This window comes from Phocoena phocoena, chromosome 14 (assembly GCF_963924675.1).
Source record: "Phocoena phocoena chromosome 14, mPhoPho1.1, whole genome shotgun sequence".
NCBI lineage: Eukaryota > Metazoa > Chordata > Mammalia > Artiodactyla > Phocoenidae > Phocoena > Phocoena phocoena.
The window spans coordinates 27451437-27478064 of NC_089232.1; positions in this window are offsets into that span (position 1 = coordinate 27451437).

Sequence of the window (26628 nt, forward strand, 5' to 3'; positions counted from 1 at the left end):
AGCAGAGTGGCTTTAGGGACGAGGTCCTCGAAGTAGTCAGAGCAGAGTGTTTTCTCACGGCGGCTCACGCAAGGGCCATGACAAAGACTTCCTGGGCACTTCGGCCTCGCCAGAAATGGGGGCCTGAGGCTGTCCGAGGACTCCGGAAACGTAGCCCTCCACAAGGAACCTGCCGTGTGTTGCCCGTCACTCGGCACACTCAGAGGGCCTCCACCGGACAGACCAAACGGGCCTCGATGTTGCTCGGCCGGCCCACGGGGGTCTGGAGGTACTCGGTGACCTTGGAAGGACAATGATGCCCCCCCGAGAGGCCTAGGAGTCTTCAAAAGGGTACCTCCTTTAAAATGAAGCAGAACAGCGACCAAGAGCTCCTGGAAGCAGCTGCACGCCCCCCCTCTCCGCCCGGCCACTCGGGACCTAAACTGGAGGCTAGCTCCCCCCTTGAGTCTCCTTTTAGCTCGGGAGCTTGTCAGGCTGACCACCACCGCGGCCATGGAAGCACCTGGTTTAGACAGAGCAAACTCATTTTTTTCCCCCAGAAGCATTCTCACAGGGTCTACAGGCCTGTCAAGAGGAGGGAACGTCAGGGAGCTTCAAGGCAGCATGCACGCAGCCTTCCAAATGGGAAAGCAAGGCTACTGCCAGCAGGCCCCCGTTCCCACGGGCACACTCGGCATACACCCCTGGGGTTCCTCACGAGTCCAAAGGGACACAGGTTACCCTGAGTTTCCTTCCCTGAATCAACTTCTCGAAGTAGGCTGTTCTGCATCCAGCGAACTGCCTCAGCCAAGGGACGCCGTCGCTGCTCCTCCGGGCCTGTGGCTATTCAGAAGCCTGCAGTGCCACAGGAAGGACGGGACTCAAATTGCAGTAAGAACGCAAGCCGACTTTCTCCAGGAGGCACGGTGACCTCAGGCAGGAGGTCCTAGATGGAATGCGAAGCCGAGGGTTTCTCTGAGTGCAGCTCAGGCTAGGGCAGTGCGTAGGAAGACTTCCACGCCAGGTGGGACGTGCCAGAACGGTGTCCCCGAACGTGGGCGAGCGCCGGGGAAATTAAGCTGCTCCACGCGAGAGTGCAGTGCGTTTCCCTGCGCTCGGCATACACAGAGGGGCCCCAGAGGGCTACGGGCCTGGATGTTGCTTAGCAGAGCCAGGTGGGCCTGGGGGTACTCCGTGTTCCTGCCGGGAGCAGGGTGCCCACGCTAGCCCCCTAGCTGTCCGGAAAACGGTGCTGCCGTTCAAGGTACGCCGAGCAGAGGCCACCGCCTCACGGGAAGTGCAGCACGCCTCCGCTTCTGCGCGGCAAGTCAGGGCCTTACTTCTCCAGGCGTGTGCTCGTGCTGGCTGTGCCGGTAGCGACACAGCATGGGAAGATGCTGACTTTCTCCTCGAGCAGGGTGACTTCAGGGACGAGGGCCTCCAAGTATTCAGAGCAGAGCGTTTTCTCACGGCAGCTCACACAGGGGCCAGGACGAGGTCTTCTGGGCACTTGGGACTCACCGGAAATATTGTCCTGAGGCTCTTGGAGGAGTCTGGAAGTGCAGCTCTCCTCAAGGAACGTGCAGTGTGCTGCCCATCACTCGGCAGGCACAGAGGGCCTCCGAGGGATCAACCAATGGGCCTCCAAGTTGCTCCGCCGGCCCCCAGGGGTCTGGAGGTACTCAGTGAACTTGGAGGGAAAACGATGCATAAGCCGAGAGGCCTGGGAGTCCCCAAAAGGGTACTTCCTTTAAAATAAAGCCTATAAGCGACTAAGAACGCACGGAAACAGCCGCACGTCTCCCTTTCTGCACGGCTGCTAAGGGCCTAACCTGGCGGCAAGTTTTCACCTTGAGATTCCCTTTAGCTCTAGAGCTTGTCAGGCGGACCACCACCGCGGCCACGGAAGCACCTGGTTCAGACAGAGCAAACTCCTAGTTTTCCCCGAAGCAGTCTTACGGTGTTTACAGGCCTGTCAAGAGCAGGCAATGTCAGGGAGCTTCAAGGCAGCATGAAAGCAGCCTTCCAAATGGGAAAGCAAGGCTACTCCCAGCAGGCCCCCGTTCCCGTGGGCACACTCAGCATACACCCCTGTGGTTTCTAAGAAGTCCAAAGGGACACAGGTTACCCTGTGGTTCCTTCCCTGAATCAACTCCTCCAAGTGGGGTGTTCTGCATCAAGGAAGCTGCCTCGACCAAGGAACGCCGCAGCAGCTACGCCTCTGGGCCTGTGGCTATCCAAAAGCCTGCAGTGCCACAGGAAGAACAGAACTGAAATTGCAGTAGGTACGCAGGCCCACCTTCTCTAGGAGGCACGGTGACTTCAGGCCGGAGGTCCTAGGTGGCATGCGAAGACGAGGGTTAATCTGAGTGCCGCTCGACTAGGGCCATGCGTGAGAAGACTTCCACGCCAGGTGGGACGTGCCAGAACGGTGTTCCCGAACGTGTGCGAGTGCCTGGGAAATGAAGCTGCTCCAAAAGAGAGTGCAGTGCGTTTCCCTACGCTCGGCAGGCACACAGTGCCTCCGGAGGGCTACTGGCCTGGATGCTGATTAGCAGACCCACGGGGTCCTGTGGGTACTCAGTGTTCCTGCCGGGAGCAGGGTGCCCACGCGAGCCTCCTAGGTGTCCAGAAAACTGTGCTGCAGTTAGAGACATGCCGAGCAGGGGCCACGGCCTCATGGAAACTGCTGCACGCCTCCGCTTCTGCACGGAAAGCAGGGCCTTACCTCCAGGCACGCGTTCATGCTGGGTGCCCCTTTAGCGCCACAGCGTGGAAAGCTGCTGACTTCTCCTCGAGCAGAGTGGCTTTAGGGACGAGGTCCTCGAAGTAGTCAGAGCAGAGTGTTTTCTCACGGCGGCTCACGCAAGGGCCATGACAAAGACTTCCTGGGCACTTCGGCCTCGCCAGAAATGGGGGCCTGAGGCTGTCCGAGGACTCCGGAAACGTAGCCCTCCACAAGGAACCTGCCGTGTGTTGCCCGTCACTCGGCACACTCAGAGGGCCTCCACCGGACAGACCAAACGGGCCTCGATGTTGCTCGGCCGGCCCACGGGGGTCTGGAGGTACTCGGTGACCTTGGAAGGACAATGATGCCCCCCCGAGAGGCCTAGGAGTCTTCAAAAGGGTACCTCCTTTAAAATGAAGCAGAACAGCGACCAAGAGCTCCTGGAAGCAGCTGCACGCCCCCCCTCTCCGCCCGGCCACTCGGGACCTAAACTGGAGGCTAGCTCCCCCCTTGAGTCTCCTTTTAGCTCGGGAGCTTGTCAGGCTGACCACCACCGCGGCCATGGAAGCACCTGGTTTAGACAGAGCAAACTCATTTTTTTCCCCCAGAAGCATTCTCACAGGGTCTACAGGCCTGTCAAGAGGAGGGAACGTCAGGGAGCTTCAAGGCAGCATGCACGCAGCCTTCCAAATGGGAAAGCAAGGCTACTGCCAGCAGGCCCCCGTTCCCACGGGCACACTCGGCATACACCCCTGGGGTTCCTCACGAGTCCAAAGGGACACAGGTTACCCTGAGTTTCCTTCCCTGAATCAACTTCTCGAAGTAGGCTGTTCTGCATCCAGCGAACTGCCTCAGCCAAGGGACGCCGTCGCTGCTCCTCCGGGCCTGTGGCTATTCAGAAGCCTGCAGTGCCACAGGAAGGACGGGACTCAAATTGCAGTAAGAACGCAAGCCGACTTTCTCCAGGAGGCACGGTGACCTCAGGCAGGAGGTCCTAGATGGAATGCGAAGCCGAGGGTTTCTCTGAGTGCAGCTCAGGCTAGGGCAGTGCGTAGGAAGACTTCCACGCCAGGTGGGACGTGCCAGAACGGTGTCCCCGAACGTGGGCGAGCGCCGGGGAAATTAAGCTGCTCCACGCGAGAGTGCAGTGCGTTTCCCTGCGCTCGGCATACACAGAGGGGCCCCAGAGGGCTACGGGCCTGGATGTTGCTTAGCAGAGCCAGGTGGGCCTGGGGGTACTCCGTGTTCCTGCCGGGAGCAGGGTGCCCACGCTAGCCCCCTAGCTGTCCGGAAAACGGTGCTGCCGTTCAAGGTACGCCGAGCAGAGGCCACCGCCTCACGGGAAGTGCAGCACGCCTCCGCTTCTGCGCGGCAAGTCAGGGCCTTACTTCTCCAGGCGTGTGCTCGTGCTGGCTGTGCCGGTAGCGACACAGCATGGGAAGATGCTGACTTTCTCCTCGAGCAGGGTGACTTCAGGGACGAGGGCCTCCAAGTATTCAGAGCAGAGCGTTTTCTCACGGCAGCTCACACAGGGGCCAGGACGAGGTCTTCTGGGCACTTGGGACTCACCGGAAATATTGTCCTGAGGCTCTTGGAGGAGTCTGGAAGTGCAGCTCTCCTCAAGGAACGTGCAGTGTGCTGCCCATCACTCGGCAGGCACAGAGGGCCTCCGAGGGATCAACCAATGGGCCTCCAAGTTGCTCCGCCGGCCCCCAGGGGTCTGGAGGTACTCAGTGAACTTGGAGGGAAAACGATGCATAAGCCGAGAGGCCTGGGAGTCCCCAAAAGGGTACTTCCTTTAAAATAAAGCCTATAAGCGACTAAGAACGCACGGAAACAGCCACACGTCTCCCTTTCTGCACGGCTGCTAAGGGCCTAACCTGGCGGCAAGTTTTCACCTTGAGATTCCCTTTAGCTCTAGAGCTTGTCAGGCGGACCACCACCGCGGCCACGGAAGCACCTGGTTCAGACAGAGCAAACTCCTAGTTTTCCCCGAAGCAGTCTTACGGTGTTTACAGGCCTGTCAAGAGCAGGCAATGTCAGGGAGCTTCAAGGCAGCATGAAAGCAGCCTTCCAAATGGGAAAGCAAGGCTACTCCCAGCAGGCCCCCGTTCCCGTGGGCACACTCAGCATACACCCCTGTGGTTTCTAAGAAGTCCAAAGGGACACAGGTTACCCTGTGGTTCCTTCCCTGAATCAACTCCTCCAAGTGGGGTGTTCTGCATCAAGGAAGCTGCCTCGACCAAGGAACGCCGCAGCAGCTACGCCTCTGGGCCTGTGGCTATCCAAAAGCCTGCAGTGCCACAGGAAGAACAGAACTGAAATTGCAGTAGGTACGCAGGCCCACCTTCTCTAGGAGGCACGGTGACTTCAGGCCGGAGGTCCTAGGTGGCATGCGAAGACGAGGGTTAATCTGAGTGCCGCTCGACTAGGGCCATGCGTGAGAAGACTTCCACGCCAGGTGGGACGTGCCAGAACGGTGTTCCCGAACGTGTGCGAGTGCCTGGGAAATGAAGCTGCTCCAAAAGAGAGTGCAGTGCGTTTCCCTACGCTCGGCAGGCACACAGTGCCTCCGGAGGGCTACTGGCCTGGATGCTGATTAGCAGACCCACGGGGTCCTGTGGGTACTCAGTGTTCCTGCCGGGAGCAGGGTGCCCACGCGAGCCTCCTAGGTGTCCAGAAAACTGTGCTGCAGTTAGAGACATGCCGAGCAGGGGCCACGGCCTCATGGAAACTGCTGCACGCCTCCGCTTCTGCACGGAAAGCAGGGCCTTACCTCCAGGCACGCGTTCATGCTGGGTGCCCCTTTAGCGCCACAGCGTGGAAAGCTGCTGACTTCTCCTCGAGCAGAGTGGCTTTAGGGACGAGGTCCTCGAAGTAGTCAGAGCAGAGTGTTTTCTCACGGCGGCTCACGCAAAGGCCATGACAAAGACTTCCTGGGCACTTCGGCCTCGCCAGAAATGGGGGCCTGAGGCTGTCCGAGGACTCCGGAAACGTAGCCCTCCACAAGGAACCTGCCGTGTGTTGCCCGTCACTCGGCACACTCAGAGGGCCTCCACCGGACAGACCAAACGGGCCTCGATGTTGCTCGGCCGGCCCACGGGGGTCTGGAGGTACTCGGTGACCTTGGAAGGACAATGATGCCCCCCCGAGAGGCCTAGGAGTCTTCAAAAGGGTACCTCCTTTAAAATGAAGCAGAACAGCGACCAAGAGCTCCTGGAAGCAGCTGCACGCCCCCCCTCTCCGCCCGGCCACTCGGGACCTAAACTGGAGGCTAGCTCCCCCCTTGAGTCTCCTTTTAGCTCGGGAGCTTGTCAGGCTGACCACCACCGCGGCCATGGAAGCACCTGGTTTAGACAGAGCAAACTCATTTTTTTCCCCCAGAAGCATTCTCACAGGGTCTACAGGCCTGTCAAGAGGAGGGAACGTCAGGGAGCTTCAAGGCAGCATGCACGCAGCCTTCCAAATGGGAAAGCAAGGCTACTGCCAGCAGGCCCCCGTTCCCACGGGCACACTCGGCATACACCCCTGGGGTTCCTCACGAGTCCAAAGGGACACAGGTTACCCTGAGTTTCCTTCCCTGAATCAACTTCTCGAAGTAGGCTGTTCTGCATCCAGCGAACTGCCTCAGCCAAGGGACGCCGTCGCTGCTCCTCCGGGCCTGTGGCTATTCAGAAGCCTGCAGTGCCACAGGAAGGACGGGACTCAAATTGCAGTAAGAACGCAAGCCGACTTTCTCCAGGAGGCACGGTGACCTCAGGCAGGAGGTCCTAGATGGAATGCGAAGCCGAGGGTTTCTCTGAGTGCAGCTCAGGCTAGGGCAGTGCGTAGGAAGACTTCCACGCCAGGTGGGACGTGCCAGAACGGTGTCCCCGAACGTGGGCGAGCGCCGGGGAAATTAAGCTGCTCCACACGAGAGTGCAGTGCGTTTCCCTGCGCTCGGCATACACAGAGGGGCCCCAGAGGGCTACGGGCCTGGATGTTGCTTAGCAGAGCCAGGTGGGCCTGGGGGTACTCCGTGTTCCTGCCGGGAGCAGGGTGCCCACGCTAGCCCCCTAGCTGTCCGGAAAACGGTGCTGCCGTTCAAGGTACGCCGAGCAGAGGCCACCGCCTCACGGGAAGTGCAGCACGCCTCCGCTTCTGCGCGGCAAGTCAGGGCCTTACTTCTCCAGGCGTGTGCTCGTGCTGGCTGTGCCGGTAGCGACACAGCATGGGAAGATGCTGACTTTCTCCTCGAGCAGGGTGACTTCAGGGACGAGGGCCTCCAAGTATTCAGAGCAGAGCGTTTTCTCACGGCAGCTCACACAGGGGCCAGGACGAGGTCTTCTGGGCACTTGGGACTCACCGGAAATATTGTCCTGAGGCTCTTGGAGGAGTCTGGAAGTGCAGCTCTCCTCAAGGAACGTGCAGTGTGCTGCCCATCACTCGGCAGGCACAGAGGGCCTCCGAGGGATCAACCAATGGGCCTCCAAGTTGCTCCGCCGGCCCCCAGGGGTCTGGAGGTACTCAGTGAACTTGGAGGGAAAACGATGCATAAGCCGAGAGGCCTGGGAGTCCCCAAAAGGGTACTTCCTTTAAAATAAAGCCTATAAGCGACTAAGAACGCACGGAAACAGCCGCACGTCTCCCTTTCTGCACGGCTGCTAAGGGCCTAACCTGGCGGCAAGTTTTCACCTTGAGATTCCCTTTAGCTCTAGAGCTTGTCAGGCGGACCACCACCGCGGCCACGGAAGCACCTGGTTCAGACAGAGCAAACTCCTAGTTTTCCCCGAAGCAGTCTTACGGTGTTTACAGGCCTGTCAAGAGCAGGCAATGTCAGGGAGCTTCAAGGCAGCATGAAAGCAGCCTTCCAAATGGGAAAGCAAGGCTACTCCCAGCAGGCCCCCGTTCCCGTGGGCACACTCAGCATACACCCCTGTGGTTTCTAAGAAGTCCAAAGGGACACAGGTTACCCTGTGGTTCCTTCCCTGAATCAACTCCTCCAAGTGGGGTGTTCTGCATCAAGGAAGCTGCCTCGACCAAGGAACGCCGCAGCAGCTACGCCTCTGGGCCTGTGGCTATCCAAAAGCCTGCAGTGCCACAGGAAGAACAGAACTGAAATTGCAGTAGGTACGCAGGCCCACCTTCTCTAGGAGGCACGGTGACTTCAGGCCGGAGGTCCTAGGTGGCATGCGAAGACGAGGGTTAATCTGAGTGCCGCTCGACTAGGGCCATGCGTGAGAAGACTTCCACGCCAGGTGGGACGTGCCAGAACGGTGTTCCCGAACGTGTGCGAGTGCCTGGGAAATGAAGCTGCTCCAAAAGAGAGTGCAGTGCGTTTCCCTACGCTCGGCAGGCACACAGTGCCTCCGGAGGGCTACTGGCCTGGATGCTGATTAGCAGACCCACGGGGTCCTGTGGGTACTCAGTGTTCCTGCCGGGAGCAGGGTGCCCACGCGAGCCTCCTAGGTGTCCAGAAAACTGTGCTGCAGTTAGAGACATGCCGAGCAGGGGCCACGGCCTCATGGAAACTGCTGCACGCCTCCGCTTCTGCACGGAAAGCAGGGCCTTACCTCCAGGCACGCGTTCATGCTGGGTGCCCCTTTAGCGCCACAGCGTGGAAAGCTGCTGACTTCTCCTCGAGCAGAGTGGCTTTAGGGACGAGGTCCTCGAAGTAGTCAGAGCAGAGTGTTTTCTCACGGCGGCTCACGCAAAGGCCATGACAAAGACTTCCTGGGCACTTCGGCCTCGCCAGAAATGGGGGCCTGAGGCTGTCCGAGGACTCCGGAAACGTAGCCCTCCACAAGGAACCTGCCGTGTGTTGCCCGTCACTCGGCACACTCAGAGGGCCTCCACCGGACAGACCAAACGGGCCTCGATGTTGCTCGGCCGGCCCACGGGGGTCTGGAGGTACTCGGTGACCTTGGAGGGACAATGATGCCCCCCCGAGAGGCCTAGGAGTCTTCAAAAGGGTACCTCCTTTAAAATGAAGCAGAACAGCGACCAAGAGCTCCTGGAAGCAGCTGCACGCCCCCCCTCTCCGCCCGGCCACTCGGGACCTAAACTGGAGGCTAGCTCCCCCCTTGAGTCTCCTTTTAGCTCGGGAGCTTGTCAGGCTGACCACCACCGCGGCCATGGAAGCACCTGGTTTAGACAGAGCAAACTCATTTTTTTCCCCCAGAAGCATTCTCACAGGGTCTACAGGCCTGTCAAGAGGAGGGAACGTCAGGGAGCTTCAAGGCAGCATGCACGCAGCCTTCCAAATGGGAAAGCAAGGCTACTGCCAGCAGGCCCCCGTTCCCACGGGCACACTCGGCATACACCCCTGGGGTTCCTCACGAGTCCAAAGGGACACAGGTTACCCTGAGTTTCCTTCCCTGAATCAACTTCTCGAAGTAGGCTGTTCTGCATCCAGCGAACTGCCTCAGCCAAGGGACGCCGTCGCTGCTCCTCCGGGCCTGTGGCTATTCAGAAGCCTGCAGTGCCACAGGAAGGACGGGACTCAAATTGCAGTAAGAACGCAAGCCGACTTTCTCCAGGAGGCACGGTGACCTCAGGCAGGAGGTCCTAGATGGAATGCGAAGCCGAGGGTTTCTCTGAGTGCAGCTCAGGCTAGGGCAGTGCGTAGGAAGACTTCCACGCCAGGTGGGACGTGCCAGAACGGTGTCCCCGAACGTGGGCGAGCGCCGGGGAAATTAAGCTGCTCCACGCGAGAGTGCAGTGCGTTTCCCTGCGCTCGGCATACACAGAGGGGCCCCAGAGGGCTACGGGCCTGGATGTTGCTTAGCAGAGCCAGGTGGGCCTGGGGGTACTCCGTGTTCCTGCCGGGAGCAGGGTGCCCACGCTAGCCCCCTAGCTGTCCGGAAAACGGTGCTGCCGTTCAAGGTACGCCGAGCAGAGGCCACCGCCTCACGGGAAGTGCAGCACGCCTCCGCTTCTGCGCGGCAAGTCAGGGCCTTACTTCTCCAGGCGTGTGCTCGTGCTGGCTGTGCCGGTAGCGACACAGCATGGGAAGATGCTGACTTTCTCCTCGAGCAGGGTGACTTCAGGGACGAGGGCCTCCAAGTATTCAGAGCAGAGCGTTTTCTCACGGCAGCTCACACAGGGGCCAGGACGAGGTCTTCTGGGCACTTGGGACTCACCGGAAATATTGTCCTGAGGCTCTTGGAGGAGTCTGGAAGTGCAGCTCTCCTCAAGGAACGTGCAGTGTGCTGCCCATCACTCGGCAGGCACAGAGGGCCTCCGAGGGATCAACCAATGGGCCTCCAAGTTGCTCCGCCGGCCCCCAGGGGTCTGGAGGTACTCAGTGAACTTGGAGGGAAAACGATGCATAAGCCGAGAGGCCTGGGAGTCCCCAAAAGGGTACTTCCTTTAAAATAAAGCCTATAAGCGACTAAGAACGCACGGAAACAGCCGCACGTCTCCCTTTCTGCACGGCTGCTAAGGGCCTAACCTGGCGGCAAGTTTTCACCTTGAGATTCCCTTTAGCTCTAGAGCTTGTCAGGCGGACCACCACCGCGGCCACGGAAGCACCTGGTTCAGACAGAGCAAACTCCTAGTTTTCCCCGAAGCAGTCTTACGGTGTTTACAGGCCTGTCAAGAGCAGGCAATGTCAGGGAGCTTCAAGGCAGCATGAAAGCAGCCTTCCAAATGGGAAAGCAAGGCTACTCCCAGCAGGCCCCCGTTCCCGTGGGCACACTCAGCATACACCCCTGTGGTTTCTAAGAAGTCCAAAGGGACACAGGTTACCCTGTGGTTCCTTCCCTGAATCAACTCCTCCAAGTGGGGTGTTCTGCATCAAGGAAGCTGCCTCGACCAAGGAACGCCGCAGCAGCTATGCCTCTGGGCCTGTGGCTATCCAAAAGCCTGCAGTGCCACAGGAAGAACAGAACTGAAATTGCAGTAGGTACGCAGGCCCACCTTCTCTAGGAGGCACGGTGACTTCAGGCCGGAGGTCCTAGGTGGCATGCGAAGACGAGGGTTAATCTGAGTGCCGCTCGACTAGGGCCATGCGTGAGAAGACTTCCACGCCAGGTGGGACGTGCCAGAACGGTGTTCCCGAACGTGTGCGAGTGCCTGGGAAATGAAGCTGCTCCAAAAGAGAGTGCAGTGCGTTTCCCTACGCTCGGCAGGCACACAGTGCCTCCGGAGGGCTACTGGCCTGGATGCTGATTAGCAGACCCACGGGGTCCTGTGGGTACTCAGTGTTCCTGCCGGGAGCAGGGTGCCCACGCGAGCCTCCTAGGTGTCCAGAAAACTGTGCTGCAGTTAGAGACATGCCGAGCAGGGGCCACGGCCTCATGGAAACTGCTGCACGCCTCCGCTTCTGCACGGAAAGCAGGGCCTTACCTCCAGGCACGCGTTCATGCTGGGGGCCCCTTTAGCGCCACAGCGTGGTAAGCTGCTGACTTCTCCTCGAGCAGAGTGGCTTTAGGGACGAGGTCCTCGAAGTAGTCAGAGCAGAGTGTTTTCTCACGGCGGCTCACGCAAGGGCCATGACAAAGACTTCCTGGGCACTTCGGCCTCGCCAGAAATGGGGGCCTGAGGCTGTCCGAGGACTCCGGAAACGTAGCCCTCCCAAGGAACGTGCCGTGTGTTGCCCGTCACTCGGCACACTCAGAGGGCCTCCACCGGACAGACCAAACGGGCCTCGATGTTGCTCGGCCGGCCCACGGGGGTCTGGAGGTACTCGGTGACCTTGGAGGGACAATGATGCCCCCCCGAGAGGCCTAGGAGTCTTCAAAAGGGTACCTCCTTTAAAATGAAGCAGAACAGCGACCAAGAGCTCCTGGAAGCAGCTGCACGCCCCCCTCTCCGCCCGGCCACTCGGGACCTAAACTGGAGGCTAGCTCCCCCCTTGAGTCTCCTTTTAGCTCGGGAGCTTGTCAGGCTGACCACCACCGCGGCCATGGAAGCACCTGGTTTAGACAGAGCAAACTCATTTTTTTCCCCCAGAAGCATTCTCACAGGGTCTACAGGCCTGTCAAGAGGAGGGAACGTCAGGGAGCTTCAAGGCAGCATGCACGCAGCCTTCCAAATGGGAAAGCAAGGCTACTGCCAGCAGGCCCCCGTTCCCACGGGCACACTCGGCATACACCCCTGGGGTTCCTCACGAGTCCAAAGGGACACAGGTTACCCTGAGTTTCCTTCCCTGAATCAACTTCTCGAAGTAGGCTGTTCTGCATCCAGCGAACTGCCTCAGCCAAGGGACGCCGTCGCTGCTCCTCCGGGCCTGTGGCTATTCAGAAGCCTGCAGTGCCACAGGAAGGACGGGACTCAAATTGCAGTAAGAACGCAAGCCGACTTTCTCCAGGAGGCACGGTGACCTCAGGCAGGAGGTCCTAGATGGAATGCGAAGCCGAGGGTTTCTCTGAGTGCAGCTCAGGCTAGGGCAGTGCGTAGGAAGACTTCCACGCCAGGTGGGACGTGCCAGAACGGTGTCCCCGAACGTGGGCGAGCGCCGGGGAAATTAAGCTGCTCCACACGAGAGTGCAGTGCGTTTCCCTGCGCTCGGCATACACAGAGGGGCCCCAGAGGGCTACGGGCCTGGATGTTGCTTAGCAGAGCCAGGTGGGCCTGGGGGTACTCCGTGTTCCTGCCGGGAGCAGGGTGCCCACGCTAGCCCCCTAGCTGTCCGGAAAACGGTGCTGCCGTTCAAGGCACGCCGAGCAGAGGCCACCGCCTCACGGGAAGTGCAGCACGCCTCCGCTTCTGCGCGGCAAGTCAGGGCCTTACTTCTCCAGGCGTGTGCTCGTGCTGGCTGTGCCGGTAGCGACACAGCATGGGAAGATGCTGACTTTCTCCTCGAGCAGGGTGACTTCAGGGACGAGGGCCTCCAAGTATTCAGAGCAGAGCGTTTTCTCACGGCAGCTCACACAGGGGCCAGGACGAGGTCTTCTGGGCACTTGGGACTCACCGGAAATATTGTCCTGAGGCTCTTGGAGGAGTCTGGAAGTGCAGCTCTCCTCAAGGAACGTGCAGTGTGCTGCCCATCACTCGGCAGGCACAGAGGGCCTCCGAGGGATCAACCAATGGGCCTCCAAGTTGCTCCGCCGGCCCCCAGGGGTCTGGAGGTACTCAGTGAACTTGGAGGGAAAACGATGCATAAGCCGAGAGGCCTGGGAGTCCCCAAAAGGGTACTTCCTTTAAAATAAAGCCTATAAGCGACTAAGAACGCACGGAAACAGCCGCACGTCTCCCTTTCTGCACGGCTGCTAAGGGCCTAACCTGGCGGCAAGTTTTCACCTTGAGATTCCCTTTAGCTCTAGAGCTTGTCAGGCGGACCACCACCGCGGCCACGGAAGCACCTGGTTCAGACAGAGCAAACTCCTAGTTTTCCCCGAAGCAGTCTTACGGTGTTTACAGGCCTGTCAAGAGCAGGCAATGTCAGGGAGCTTCAAGGCAGCATGAAAGCAGCCTTCCAAATGGGAAAGCAAGGCTACTCCCAGCAGGCCCCCGTTCCCGTGGGCACACTCAGCATACACCCCTGTGGTTTCTAAGAAGTCCAAAGGGACACAGGTTACCCTGTGGTTCCTTCCCTGAATCAACTCCTCCAAGTGGGGTGTTCTGCATCAAGGAAGCTGCCTCGACCAAGGAACGCCGCAGCAGCTACGCCTCTGGGCCTGTGGCTATCCAAAAGCCTGCAGTGCCACAGGAAGAACAGAACTGAAATTGCAGTAGGTACGCAGGCCCACCTTCTCTAGGAGGCACGGTGACTTCAGGCCGGAGGTCCTAGGTGGCATGCGAAGACGAGGGTTAATCTGAGTGCCGCTCGACTAGGGCCATGCGTGAGAAGACTTCCACGCCAGGTGGGACGTGCCAGAACGGTGTTCCCGAACGTGTGCGAGTGCCTGGGAAATGAAGCTGCTCCAAAAGAGAGTGCAGTGCGTTTCCCTACGCTCGGCAGGCACACAGTGCCTCCGGAGGGCTACTGGCCTGGATGCTGATTAGCAGACCCACGGGGTCCTGTGGGTACTCAGTGTTCCTGCCGGGAGCAGGGTGCCCACGCGAGCCTCCTAGGTGTCCAGAAAACTGTGCTGCAGTTAGAGACATGCCGAGCAGGGGCCACGGCCTCATGGAAACTGCTGCACGCCTCCGCTTCTGCACGGAAAGCAGGGCCTTACCTCCAGGCACGCGTTCATGCTGGGTGCCCCTTTAGCGCCACAGCGTGGAAAGCTGCTGACTTCTCCTCGAGCAGAGTGGCTTTAGGGACGAGGTCCTCGAAGTAGTCAGAGCAGAGTGTTTTCTCACGGCGGCTCACGCAAGGGCCATGACAAAGACTTCCTGGGCACTTCGGCCTCGCCAGAAATGGGGGCCTGAGGCTGTCCGAGGACTCCGGAAACGTAGCCCTCCACAAGGAACCTGCCGTGTGTTGCCCGTCACTCGGCACACTCAGAGGGCCTCCACCGGACAGACCAAACGGGCCTCGATGTTGCTCGGCCGGCCCACGGGGGTCTGGAGGTACTCGGTGACCTTGGAAGGACAATGATGCCCCCCCGAGAGGCCTAGGAGTCTTCAAAAGGGTACCTCCTTTAAAATGAAGCAGAACAGCGACCAAGAGCTCCTGGAAGCAGCTGCACGCCCCCCCTCTCCGCCCGGCCACTCGGGACCTAAACTGGAGGCTAGCTCCCCCCTTGAGTCTCCTTTTAGCTCGGGAGCTTGTCAGGCTGACCACCACCGCGGCCATGGAAGCACCTGGTTTAGACAGAGCAAACTCATTTTTTTCCCCCAGAAGTATTCTCACAGGGTCTACAGGCCTGTCAAGAGGAGGGAACGTCAGGGAGCTTCAAGGCAGCATGCACGCAGCCTTCCAAATGGGAAAGCAAGGCTACTGCCAGCAGGCCCCCGTTCCCACGGGCACACTCGGCATACACCCCTGGGGTTCCTCACGAGTCCAAAGGGACACTGGTTACCCTGAGTTTCCTTCCCTGAATCAACTTCTCGAAGTAGGCTGTTCTGCATCCAGCGAACTGCCTCAGCCAAGGGACGCCGTCGCTGCTCCTCCGGGCCTGTGGCTATTCAGAAGCCTGCAGTGCCACAGGAAGGACGGGACTCAAATTGCAGTAAGAACGCAAGCCGACTTTCTCCAGGAGGCACGGTGACCTCAGGCAGGAGGTCCTAGATGGAATGCGAAGCCGAGGGTTTCTCTGAGTGCAGCTCAGGCTAGGGCAGTGCGTAGGAAGACTTCCACGCCAGGTGGGACGTGCCAGAACGGTGTCCCCGAACGTGGGCGAGCGCCGGGGAAATTAAGCTGCTCCACGCGAGAGTGCAGTGCGTTTCCCTGCGCTCGGCATACACAGAGGGGCCCCAGAGGGCTACGGGCCTGGATGTTGCTTAGCAGAGCCAGGTGGGCCTGGGGGTACTCCGTGTTCCTGCCGGGAGCAGGGTGCCCACGCTAGCCCCCTAGCTGTCCGGAAAACGGTGCTGCCGTTCAAGGTACGCCGAGCAGAGGCCACCGCCTCACGGGAAGTGCAGCACGCCTCCGCTTCTGCGCGGCAAGTCAGGGCCTTACTTCTCCAGGCGTGTGCTCGTGCTGGCTGTGCCGGTAGCGACACAGCATGGGAAGATGCTGACTTTCTCCTCGAGCAGGGTGACTTCAGGGACGAGGGCCTCCAAGTATTCAGAGCAGAGCGTTTTCTCACGGCAGCTCACACAGGGGCCAGGACGAGGTCTTCTGGGCACTTGGGACTCACCGGAAATATTGTCCTGAGGCTCTTGGAGGAGTCTGGAAGTGCAGCTCTCCTCAAGGAACGTGCAGTGTGCTGCCCATCACTCGGCAGGCACAGAGGGCCTCCGAGGGATCAACCAATGGGCCTCCAAGTTGCTCCGCCGGCCCCCAGGGGTCTGGAGGTACTCAGTGAACTTGGAGGGAAAACGATGCATAAGCCGAGAGGCCTGGGAGTCCCCAAAAGGGTACTTCCTTTAAAATAAAGCCTATAAGCGACTAAGAACGCACGGAAACAGCCGCACGTCTCCCTTTCTGCACGGCTGCTAAGGGCCTAACCTGGCGGCAAGTTTTCACCTTGAGATTCCCTTTAGCTCTAGAGCTTGTCAGGCGGACCACCACCGCGGCCACGGAAGCACCTGGTTCAGACAGAGCAAACTCCTAGTTTTCCCCGAAGCAGTCTTACGGTGTTTACAGGCCTGTCAAGAGCAGGCAATGTCAGGGAGCTTCAAGGCAGCATGAAAGCAGCCTTCCAAATGGGAAAGCAAGGCTACTCCCAGCAGGCCCCCGTTCCCGTGGGCACACTCAGCATACACCCCTGTGGTTTCTAAGAAGTCCAAAGGGACACAGGTTACCCTGTGGTTCCTTCCCTGAATCAACTCCTCCAAGTGGGGTGTTCTGCATCAAGGAAGCTGCCTCGACCAAGGAACGCCGCAGCAGCTACGCCTCTGGGCCTGTGGCTATCCAAAAGCCTGCAGTGCCACAGGAAGAACAGAACTGAAATTGCAGTAGGTACGCAGGCCCACCTTCTCTAGGAGGCACGGTGACTTCAGGCCGGAGGTCCTAGGTGGCATGCGAAGACGAGGGTTAATCTGAGTGCCGCTCGACTAGGGCCATGCGTGAGAAGACTTCCACGCCAGGTGGGACGTGCCAGAACGGTGTTCCCGAACGTGTGCGAGTGCCTGGGAAATGAAGCTGCTCCAAAAGAGAGTGCAGTGCGTTTCCCTACGCTCGGCAGGCACACAGTGCCTCCGGAGGGCTACTGGCCTGGATGCTGATTAGCAGACCCACGGGGTCCTGTGGGTACTCAGTGTTCCTGCCGGGAGCAGGGTGCCCACGCGAGCCTCCTAGGTGTCCAGAAAACTGTGCTGCAGTTAGAGACATGCCGAGCAGGGGCCACGGCCTCATGGAAACTGCTGCACGCCTCCGCTTCTGCACGGAAAGCAGGGCCTTACCTCCAGGCACGCGTTCATGCTGGGTGCCCCTTTAGCGCCACAGCGTGGAAAGCTGCTGACTTCTCCTCGAGCAGAGTGGCTTTAGGGACGAGGTCCTCGAAGTAGTCAGAGCAGAGTGTTTTCTCACGGCGGCTCACGCAAGGGCCATGACAAAGACTTCCTGGGCACTTCGGCCTCGCCAGAAATGGGGGCCTGAGGCTGTCCGAGGACTCCGGAAACGTAGCCCTCCACAAGGAACCTGCCGTGTGTTGCCCGTCACTCGGCACACTCAGAGGGCCTCCACCGGACAGACCAAACGGGCCTCGATGTTGCTCGGCCGGCCCACGGGGGTCTGGAGGTACTCGGTGACCTTGGAAGGACAATGATGCCCCCCCGAGAGGCCTAGGAGTCTTCAAAAGGGTACCTCCTTTAAAATGAAGCAGAACAGCGACCAAGAGCTCCTGGAAGCAGCTGCACGCCCCCCCTCTCCGCCCGGCCACTCGGGACCTAAACTGGAGGCTAGCTCCCCCCTTGAGTCTCCTTTTAGCTCGGGAGCTTGTCAGGCTGACCACCACCGCGGCCATGGAAGCACCTGGTTTAGACAGAGCAAACTCATTTTTTTCCCCCAGAAGCATTCTCACAGGGTCTACAGGCCTGTCAAGAGGAGGGAACGTCAGGGAGCTTCAAGGCAGCATGCACGCAGCCTTCCAAATGGGAAAGCAAGGCTACTGCCAGCAGGCCCCCGTTCCCACGGGCACACTCGGCATACACCCCTGGGGTTCCTCACGAGTCCAAAGGGACACAGGTTACCCTGAGTTTCCTTCCCTGAATCAACTTCTCGAAGTAGGCTGTTCTGCATCCAGCGAACTGCCTCAGCCAAGGGACGCCGTCGCTGCTCCTCCGGGCCTGTGGCTATTCAGAAGCCTGCAGTGCCACAGGAAGGACGGGACTCAAATTGCAGTAAGAACGCAAGCCGACTTTCTCCAGGAGGCACGGTGACCTCAGGCAGGAGGTCCTAGATGGAATGCGAAGCCGAGGGTTTCTCTGAGTGCAGCTCAGGCTAGGGCAGTGCGTAGGAAGACTTCCACGCCAGGTGGGACGTGCCAGAACGGTGTCCCCGAACGTGGGCGAGCGCCGGGGAAATTAAGCTGCTCCACGCGAGAGTGCAGTGCGTTTCCCTGCGCTCGGCATACACAGAGGGGCCCCAGAGGGCTACGGGCCTGGATGTTGCTTAGCAGAGCCAGGTGGGCCTGGGGGTACTCCGTGTTCCTGCCGGGAGCAGGGTGCCCACGCTAGCCCCCTAGCTGTCCGGAAAACGGTGCTGCCGTTCAAGGTACGCCGAGCAGAGGCCACCGCCTCACGGGAAGTGCAGCACGCCTCCGCTTCTGCGCGGCAAGTCAGGGCCTTACTTCTCCAGGCGTGTGCTCGTGCTGGCTGTGCCGGTAGCGACACAGCATGGGAAGATGCTGACTTTCTCCTCGAGCAGGGTGACTTCAGGGACGAGGGCCTCCAAGTATTCAGAGCAGAGCGTTTTCTCACGGCAGCTCACACAGGGGCCAGGACGAGGTCTTCTGGGCACTTGGGACTCACCGGAAATATTGTCCTGAGGCTCTTGGAGGAGTCTGGAAGTGCAGCTCTCCTCAAGGAACGTGCAGTGTGCTGCCCATCACTCGGCAGGCACAGAGGGCCTCCGAGGGATCAACCAATGGGCCTCCAAGTTGCTCCGCCGGCCCCCAGGGGTCTGGAGGTACTCAGTGAACTTGGAGGGAAAACGATGCATAAGCCGAGAGGCCTGGGAGTCCCCAAAAGGGTACTTCCTTTAAAATAAAGCCTATAAGCGACTAAGAACGCACGGAAACAGCCGCACGTCTCCCTTTCTGCACGGCTGCTAAGGGCCTAACCTGGCGGCAAGTTTTCACCTTGAGATTCCCTTTAGCTCTAGAGCTTGTCAGGCGGACCACCACCGCGGCCACGGAAGCACCTGGTTCAGACAGAGCAAACTCCTAGTTTTCCCCGAAGCAGTCTTACGGTGTTTACAGGCCTGTCAAGAGCAGGCAATGTCAGGGAGCTTCAAGGCAGCATGAAAGCAGCCTTCCAAATGGGAAAGCAAGGCTACTCCCAGCAGGCCCCCGTTCCCGTGGGCACACTCAGCATACACCCCTGTGGTTTCTAAGAAGTCCAAAGGGACACAGGTTACCCTGTGGTTCCTTCCCTGAATCAACTCCTCCAAGTGGGGTGTTCTGCATCAAGGAAGCTGCCTCGACCAAGGAACGCCGCAGCAGCTACGCCTCTGGGCCTGTGGCTATCCAAAAGCCTGCAGTGCCACAGGAAGAACAGAACTGAAATTGCAGTAGGTACGCAGGCCCACCTTCTCTAGGAGGCACGGTGACTTCAGGCCGGAGGTCCTAGGTGGCATGCGAAGACGAGGGTTAATCTGAGTGCCGCTCGACTAGGGCCATGCGTGAGAAGACTTCCACGCCAGGTGGGACGTGCCAGAACGGTGTTCCCGAACGTGTGCGAGTGCCTGGGAAATGAAGCTGCTCCAAAAGAGAGTGCAGTGCGTTTCCCTACGCTCGGCAGGCACACAGTGCCTCCGGAGGGCTACTGGCCTGGATGCTGATTAGCAGACCCACGGGGTCCTGTGGGTACTCAGTGTTCCTGCCGGGAGCAGGGTGCCCACGCGAGCCTCCTAGGTGTCCAGAAAACTGTGCTGCAGTTAGAGACATGCCGAGCAGGGGCCACGGCCTCATGGAAACTGCTGCACGCCTCCGCTTCTGCACGGAAAGCAGGGCCTTACCTCCAGGCACGCGTTCATGCTGGGTGCCCCTTTAGCGCCACAGCGTGGAAAGCTGCTGACTTCTCCTCGAGCAGAGTGGCTTTAGGGACGAGGTCCTCGAAGTAGTCAGAGCAGAGTGTTTTCTCACGGCGGCTCACGCAAGGGCCATGACAAAGACTTCCTGGGCACTTCGGCCTCGCCAGAAATGGGGGCCTGAGGCTGTCCGAGGACTCCGGAAACGTAGCCCTCCACAAGGAACCTGCCGTGTGTTGCCCGTCACTCGGCACACTCAGAGGGCCTCCACCGGACAGACCAAACGGGCCTCGATGTTGCTCGGCCGGCCCACGGGGGTCTGGAGGTACTCGGTGACCTTGGAAGGACAATGATGCCCCCCCGAGAGGCCTAGGAGTCTTCAAAAGGGTACCTCCTTTAAAATGAAGCAGAACAGCGACCAAGAGCTCCTGGAAGCAGCTGCACGCCCCCCCTCTCCGCCCGGCCACTTGGGACCTAAACTGGAGGCTAGCTCCCCCCTTGAGTCTCCTTTTAGCTCGGGAGCTTGTCAGGCTGACCACCACCGCGGCCATGGAAGCACCTGGTTTAGACAGAGCAAACTCATTTTTTTCCCCCAGAAGCATTCTCACAGGGTCTACAGGCCTGTCAAGAGGAGGGAACGTCAGGGAGCTTCAAGGCAGCATGCACGCAGCCTTCCAAATGGGAAAGCAAGGCTACTGCCAGCAGGCCCCCGTTCCCACGGGCACACTCGGCATACACCCCTGGGGTTCCTCACGAGTCCAAAGGGACACAGGTTACCCTGAGTTTCCTTCCCTGAATCAACTTCTCGAAGTAGGCTGTTCTGCATCCAGCGAACTGCCTCAGCCAAGGGACGCCGTCGCTGCTCCTCCGGGCCTGTGGCTATTCAGAAGCCTGCAGTGCCACAGGAAGGACGGGACTCAAATTGCAGTAAGAACGCAAGCCGACTTTCTCCAGGAGGCACGGTGACCTCAGGCAGGAGGTCCTAGATGGAATGCGAAGCCGAGGGTTTCTCTGAGTGCAGCTCAGGCTAGGGCAGTGCGTAGGAAGACTTCCACGCCAGGTGGGACGTGCCAGAACGGTGTCCCCGAACGTGGGCGAGCGCCGGGGAAATTAAGCTGCTCCACGCGAGAGTGCAGTGCGTTTCCCTGCGCTCGGCATACACAGAGGGGCCCCAGAGGGCTACGGGCCTGGATGTTGCTTAGCAGAGCCAGGTGGGCCTGGGGGTACTCCGTGTTCCTGCCGGGAGCAGGGTGCCCACGCTAGCCCCCTAGCTGTCCGGAAAACGGTGCTGCCGTTCAAGGTACGCCGAGCAGAGGCCACCGCCTCACGGGAAGTGCAGCACGCCTCCGCTTCTGCGCGGCAAGTCAGGGCCTTACTTCTCCAGGCGTGTGCTCGTGCTGGCTGTGCCGGTAGCGACACAGCATGGGAAGATGCTGACTTTCTCCTCGAGCAGGGTGACTTCAGGGACGAGGGCCTCCAAGTATTCAGAGCAGAGCGTTTTCTCACGGCAGCTCACACAGGGGCCAGGACGAGGTCTTCTGGGCACTTGGGACTCACCGGAAATATTGTCCTGAGGCTCTTGGAGGAGTCTGGAAGTGCAGCTCTCCTCAAGGAACGTGCAGTGTGCTGCCCATCACTCGGCAGGCACAGAGGGCCTCCGAGGGATCAACCAATGGGCCTCCAAGTTGCTCCGCCGGCCCCCAGGGGTCTGGAGGTACTCAGTGAACTTGGAGGGAAAACGATGCATAAGCCGAGAGGCCTGGGAGTCCCCAAAAGGGTACTTCCTTTAAAATAAAGCCTATAAGCGACTAAGAACGCACGGAAACAGCCGCACGTCTCCCTTTCTGCACGGCTGCTAAGGGCCTAACCTGGCGGCAAGTTTTCACCTTGAGATTCCCTTTAGCTCTAGAGCTTGTCAGGCGGACCACCACCGCGGCCACGGAAGCACCTGGTTCAGACAGAGCAAACTCCTAGTTTTCCCCGAAGCAGTCTTACGGTGTTTACAGGCCTGTCAAGAGCAGGCAATGTCAGGGAGCTTCAAGGCAGCATGAAAGCAGCCTTCCAAATGGGAAAGCAAGGCTACTCCCAGCAGGCCCCCGTTCCCGTGGGCACACTCAGCATACACCCCTGTGGTTTCTAAGAAGTCCAAAGGGACACAGGTTACCCTGTGGTTCCTTCCCTGAATCAACTCCTCCAAGTGGGGTGTTCTGCATCAAGGAAGCTGCCTCGACCAAGGAACGCCGCAGCAGCTACGCCTCTGGGCCTGTGGCTATCCAAAAGCCTGCAGTGCCACAGGAAGAACAGAACTGAAATTGCAGTAGGTACGCAGGCCCACCTTCTCTAGGAGGCACGGTGACTTCAGGCCGGAGGTCCTAGGTGGCATGCGAAGACGAGGGTTAATCTGAGTGCCGCTCGACTAGGGCCATGCGTGAGAAGACTTCCACGCCAGGTGGGACGTGCCAGAACGGTGTTCCCGAACGTGTGCGAGTGCCTGGGAAATGAAGCTGCTCCAAAAGAGAGTGCAGTGCGTTTCCCTACGCTCGGCAGGCACACAGTGCCTCCGGAGGGCTACTGGCCTGGATGCTGATTAGCAGACCCACGGGGTCCTGTGGGTACTCAGTGTTCCTGCCGGGAGCAGGGTGCCCACGCGAGCCTCCTAGGTGTCCAGAAAACTGTGCTGCAGTTAGAGACATGCCGAGCAGGGGCCACGGCCTCATGGAAACTGCTGCACGCCTCCGCTTCTGCACGGAAAGCAGGGCCTTACCTCCAGGCACGCGTTCATGCTGGGTGCCCCTTTAGCGCCACAGCGTGGAAAGCTGCTGACTTCTCCTCGAGCAGAGTGGCTTTAGGGACGAGGTCCTCGAAGTAGTCAGAGCAGAGTGTTTTCTCACGGCGGCTCACGCAAGGGCCATGACAAAGACTTCCTGGGCACTTCGGCCTCGCCAGAAATGGGGGCCTGAGGCTGTCCGAGGACTCCGGAAACGTAGCCCTCCACAAGGAACCTGCCGTGTGTTGCCCGTCACTCGGCACACTCAGAGGGCCTCCACCGGACAGACCAAACGGGCCTCGATGTTGCTCGGCCGGCCCACGGGGGTCTGGAGGTACTCGGTGACCTTGGAAGGACAATGATGCCCCCCCGAGAGGCCTAGGAGTCTTCAAAAGGGTACCTCCTTTAAAATGAAGCAGAACAGCGACCAAGAGCTCCTGGAAGCAGCTGCACGCCCCCCCTCTCCGCCCGGCCACTCGGGACCTAAACTGGAGGCTAGCTCCCCCCTTGAGTCTCCTTTTAGCTCGGGAGCTTGTCAGGCTGACCACCACCGCGGCCATGGAAGCACCTGGTTTAGACAGAGCAAACTCATTTTTTTCCCCCAGAAGTATTCTCACAGGGTCTACAGGCCTGTCAAGAGGAGGGAACGTCAGGGAGCTTCAAGGCAGCATGCACGCAGCCTTCCAAATGGGAAAGCAAGGCTACTGCCAGCAGGCCCCCGTTCCCACGGGCACACTCGGCATACACCCCTGGGGTTCCTCACGAGTCCAAAGGGACACAGGTTACCCTGAGTTTCCTTCCCTGAATCAACTTCTCGAAGTAGGCTGTTCTGCATCCAGCGAACTGCCTCAGCCAAGGGACGCCGTCGCTGCTCCTCCGGGCCTGTGGCTATTCAGAAGCCTGCAGTGCCACAGGAAGGACGGGACTCAAATTGCAGTAAGAACGCAAGCCGACTTTCTCCAGGAGGCACGGTGACCTCAGGCAGGAGGTCCTAGATGGAATGCGAAGCCGAGGGTTTCTCTGAGTGCAGCTCAGGCTAGGGCAGTGCGTAGGAAGACTTCCACGCCAGGTGGGACGTGCCAGAACGGTGTCCCCGAACGTGGGCGAGCGCCGGGGAAATTAAGCTGCTCCACGCGAGAGTGCAGTGCGTTTCCCTGCGCTCGGCATACACAGAGGGGCCCCAGAGGGCTACGGGCCTGGATGTTGCTTAGCAGAGCCAGGTGGGCCTGGGGGTACTCCGTGTTCCTGCCGGGAGCAGGGTGCCCACGCTAGCCCCCTAGCTGTCCGGAAAACGGTGCTGCCGTTCAAGGTACGCCGAGCAGAGGCCACCGCCTCACGGGAAGTGCAGCACGCCTCCGCTTCTGCGCGGCAAGTCAGGGCCTTACTTCTCCAGGCGTGTGCTCGTGCTGGCTGTGCCGGTAGCGACACAGCATGGGAAGATGCTGACTTTCTCCTCGAGCAGGGTGACTTCAGGGACGAGGGCCTCCAAGTATTCAGAGCAGAGCGTTTTCTCACGGCAGCTCACACAGGGGCCAGGACGAGGTCTTCTGGGCACTTGGGACTCACCGGAAATATTGTCCTGAGGCTCTTGGAGGAGTCTGGAAGTGCAGCTCTCCTCAAGGAACGTGCAGTGTGCTGCCCATCACTCGGCAGGCACAGAGGGCCTCCGAGGGATCAACCAATGGGCCTCCAAGTTGCTCCGCCGGCCCCCAGGGGTCTGGAGGTACTCAGTGAACTTGGAGGGAAAACGATGCATAAGCCGAGAGGCCTGGGAGTCCCCAAAAGGGTACTTCCTTTAAAATAAAGCCTATAAGCGACTAAGAACGCACGGAAACAGCCGCACGTCTCCCTTTCTGCACGGCTGCTAAGGGCCTAACCTGGCGGCAAGTTTTCACCTTGAGATTCCCTTTAGCTCTAGAGCTTGTCAGGCGGACCACCACCGCGGCCACGGAAGCACCTGGTTCAGACAGAGCAAACTCCTAGTTTTCCCCGAAGCAGTCTTACGGTGTTTACAGGCCTGTCAAGAGCAGGCAATGTCAGGGAGCTTCAAGGCAGCATGAAAGCAGCCTTCCAAATGGGAAAGCAAGGCTACTCCCAGCAGGCCCCCGTTCCCGTGGGCACACTCAGCATACACCCCTGTGGTTTCTAAGAAGTCCAAAGGGACACAGGTTACCCTGTGGTTCCTTCCCTGAATCAACTCCTCCAAGTGGGGTGTTCTGCATCAAGGAAGCTGCCTCGACCAAGGAACGCCGCAGCAGCTACGCCTCTGGGCCTGTGGCTATCCAAAAGCCTGCAGTGCCACAGGAAGAACAGAACTGAAATTGCAGTAGGTACGCAGGCCCACCTTCTCTAGGAGGCACGGTGACTTCAGGCCGGAGGTCCTAGGTGGCATGCGAAGACGAGGGTTAATCTGAGTGCCGCTCGACTAGGGCCATGCGTGAGAAGACTTCCACGCCAGGTGGGACGTGCCAGAACGGTGTTCCCGAACGTGTGCGAGTGCCTGGGAAATGAAGCTGCTCCAAAAGAGAGTGCAGTGCGTTTCCCTACGCTCGGCAGGCACACAGTGCCTCCGGAGGGCTACTGGCCTGGATGCTGATTAGCAGACCCACGGGGTCCTGTGGGTACTCAGTGTTCCTGCCGGGAGCAGGGTGCCCACGCGAGCCTCCTAGGTGTCCAGAAAACTGTGCTGCAGTTAGAGACATGCCGAGCAGGGGCCACGGCCTCATGGAAACTGCTGCACGCCTCCGCTTCTGCACGGAAAGCAGGGCCTTACCTCCAGGCACGCGTTCATGCTGGGTGCCCCTTTAGCGCCACAGCGTGGTAAGCTGCTGACTTCTCCTCGAGCAGAGTGGCTTTAGGGACGAGGTCCTCGAAGTAGTCAGAGCAGAGTGTTTTCTCACGGCGGCTCACGCAAGGGCCATGACAAAGACTTCCTGGGCACTTCGGCCTCGCCAGAAATGGGGGCCTGAGGCTGTCCGAGGACTCCGGAAACGTAGCCCTCCCAAGGAACGTGCCGTGTGTTGCCCGTCACTCGGCACACTCAGAGGGCCTCCACCGGACAGACCAAACGGGCCTCGATGTTGCTCGGCCGGCCCACGGGGGTCTGGAGGTACTCGGTGACCTTGGAGGGACAATGATGCCCCCCCGAGAGGCCTAGGAGTCTTCAAAAGGGTACCTCCTTTAAAATGAAGCAGAACAGCGACCAAGAGCTCCTGGAAGCAGCTGCACGCCCCCCTCTCCGCCCGGCCACTCGGGACCTAAACTGGAGGCTAGCTCCCCCCTTGAGTCTCCTTTTAGCTCGGGAGCTTGTCAGGCTGACCACCACCGCGGCCATGGAAGCACCTGGTTTAGACAGAGCAAACTCATTTTTTTCCCCCAGAAGCATTCTCACAGGGTCTACAGGCCTGTCAAGAGGAGGGAACGTCAGGGAGCTTCAAGGCAGCATGCACGCAGCCTTCCAAATGGGAAAGCAAGGCTACTGCCAGCAGGCCCCCGTTCCCACGGGCACACTCGGCATACACCCCTGGGGTTCCTCACGAGTCCAAAGGGACACAGGTTACCCTGAGTTTCCTTCCCTGAATCAACTTCTCGAAGTAGGCTGTTCTGCATCCAGCGAACTGCCTCAGCCAAGGGACGCCGTCGCTGCTCCTCCGGGCCTGTGGCTATTCAGAAGCCTGCAGTGCCACAGGAAGGACGGGACTCAAATTGCAGTAAGAACGCAAGCCGACTTTCTCCAGGAGGCACGGTGACCTCAGGCAGGAGGTCCTAGATGGAATGCGAAGCCGAGGGTTTCTCTGAGTGCAGCTCAGGCTAGGGCAGTGCGTAGGAAGACTTCCACGCCAGGTGGGACGTGCCAGAACGGTGTCCCCGAACGTGGGCGAGCGCCGGGGAAATTAAGCTGCTCCACGCGAGAGTGCAGTGCGTTTCCCTGCGCTCGGCATACACAGAGGGGCCCCAGAGGGCTACGGGCCTGGATGTTGCTTAGCAGAGCCAGGTGGGCCTGGGGGTACTCCGTGTTCCTGCCGGGAGCAGGGTGCCCACGCTAGCCCCCTAGCTGTCCGGAAAACGGTGCTGCCGTTCAAGGTACGCCGAGCAGAGGCCACCGCCTCACGGGAAGTGCAGCACGCCTCCGCTTCTGCGCGGCAAGTCAGGGCCTTACTTCTCCAGGCGTGTGCTCGTGCTGGCTGTGCCGGTAGCGACACAGCATGGGAAGATGCTGACTTTCTCCTCGAGCAGGGTGACTTCAGGGACGAGGGCCTCCAAGTATTCAGAGCAGAGCGTTTTCTCACGGCAGCTCACACAGGGGCCAGGACAAGGTCTTCTGGGCACTTGGGACTCACCGGAAATATTGTCCTGAGGCTCTTCGAGGAGTCTGGAAGTGCAGCTCTCCTCAAGGAACGTGCAGTGTGCTGCCCATCACTCGGCAGGCACAGAGGGCCTCCGAGGGATCAACCAATGGGCCTCCAAGTTGCTCCGCCGGCCCCCAGG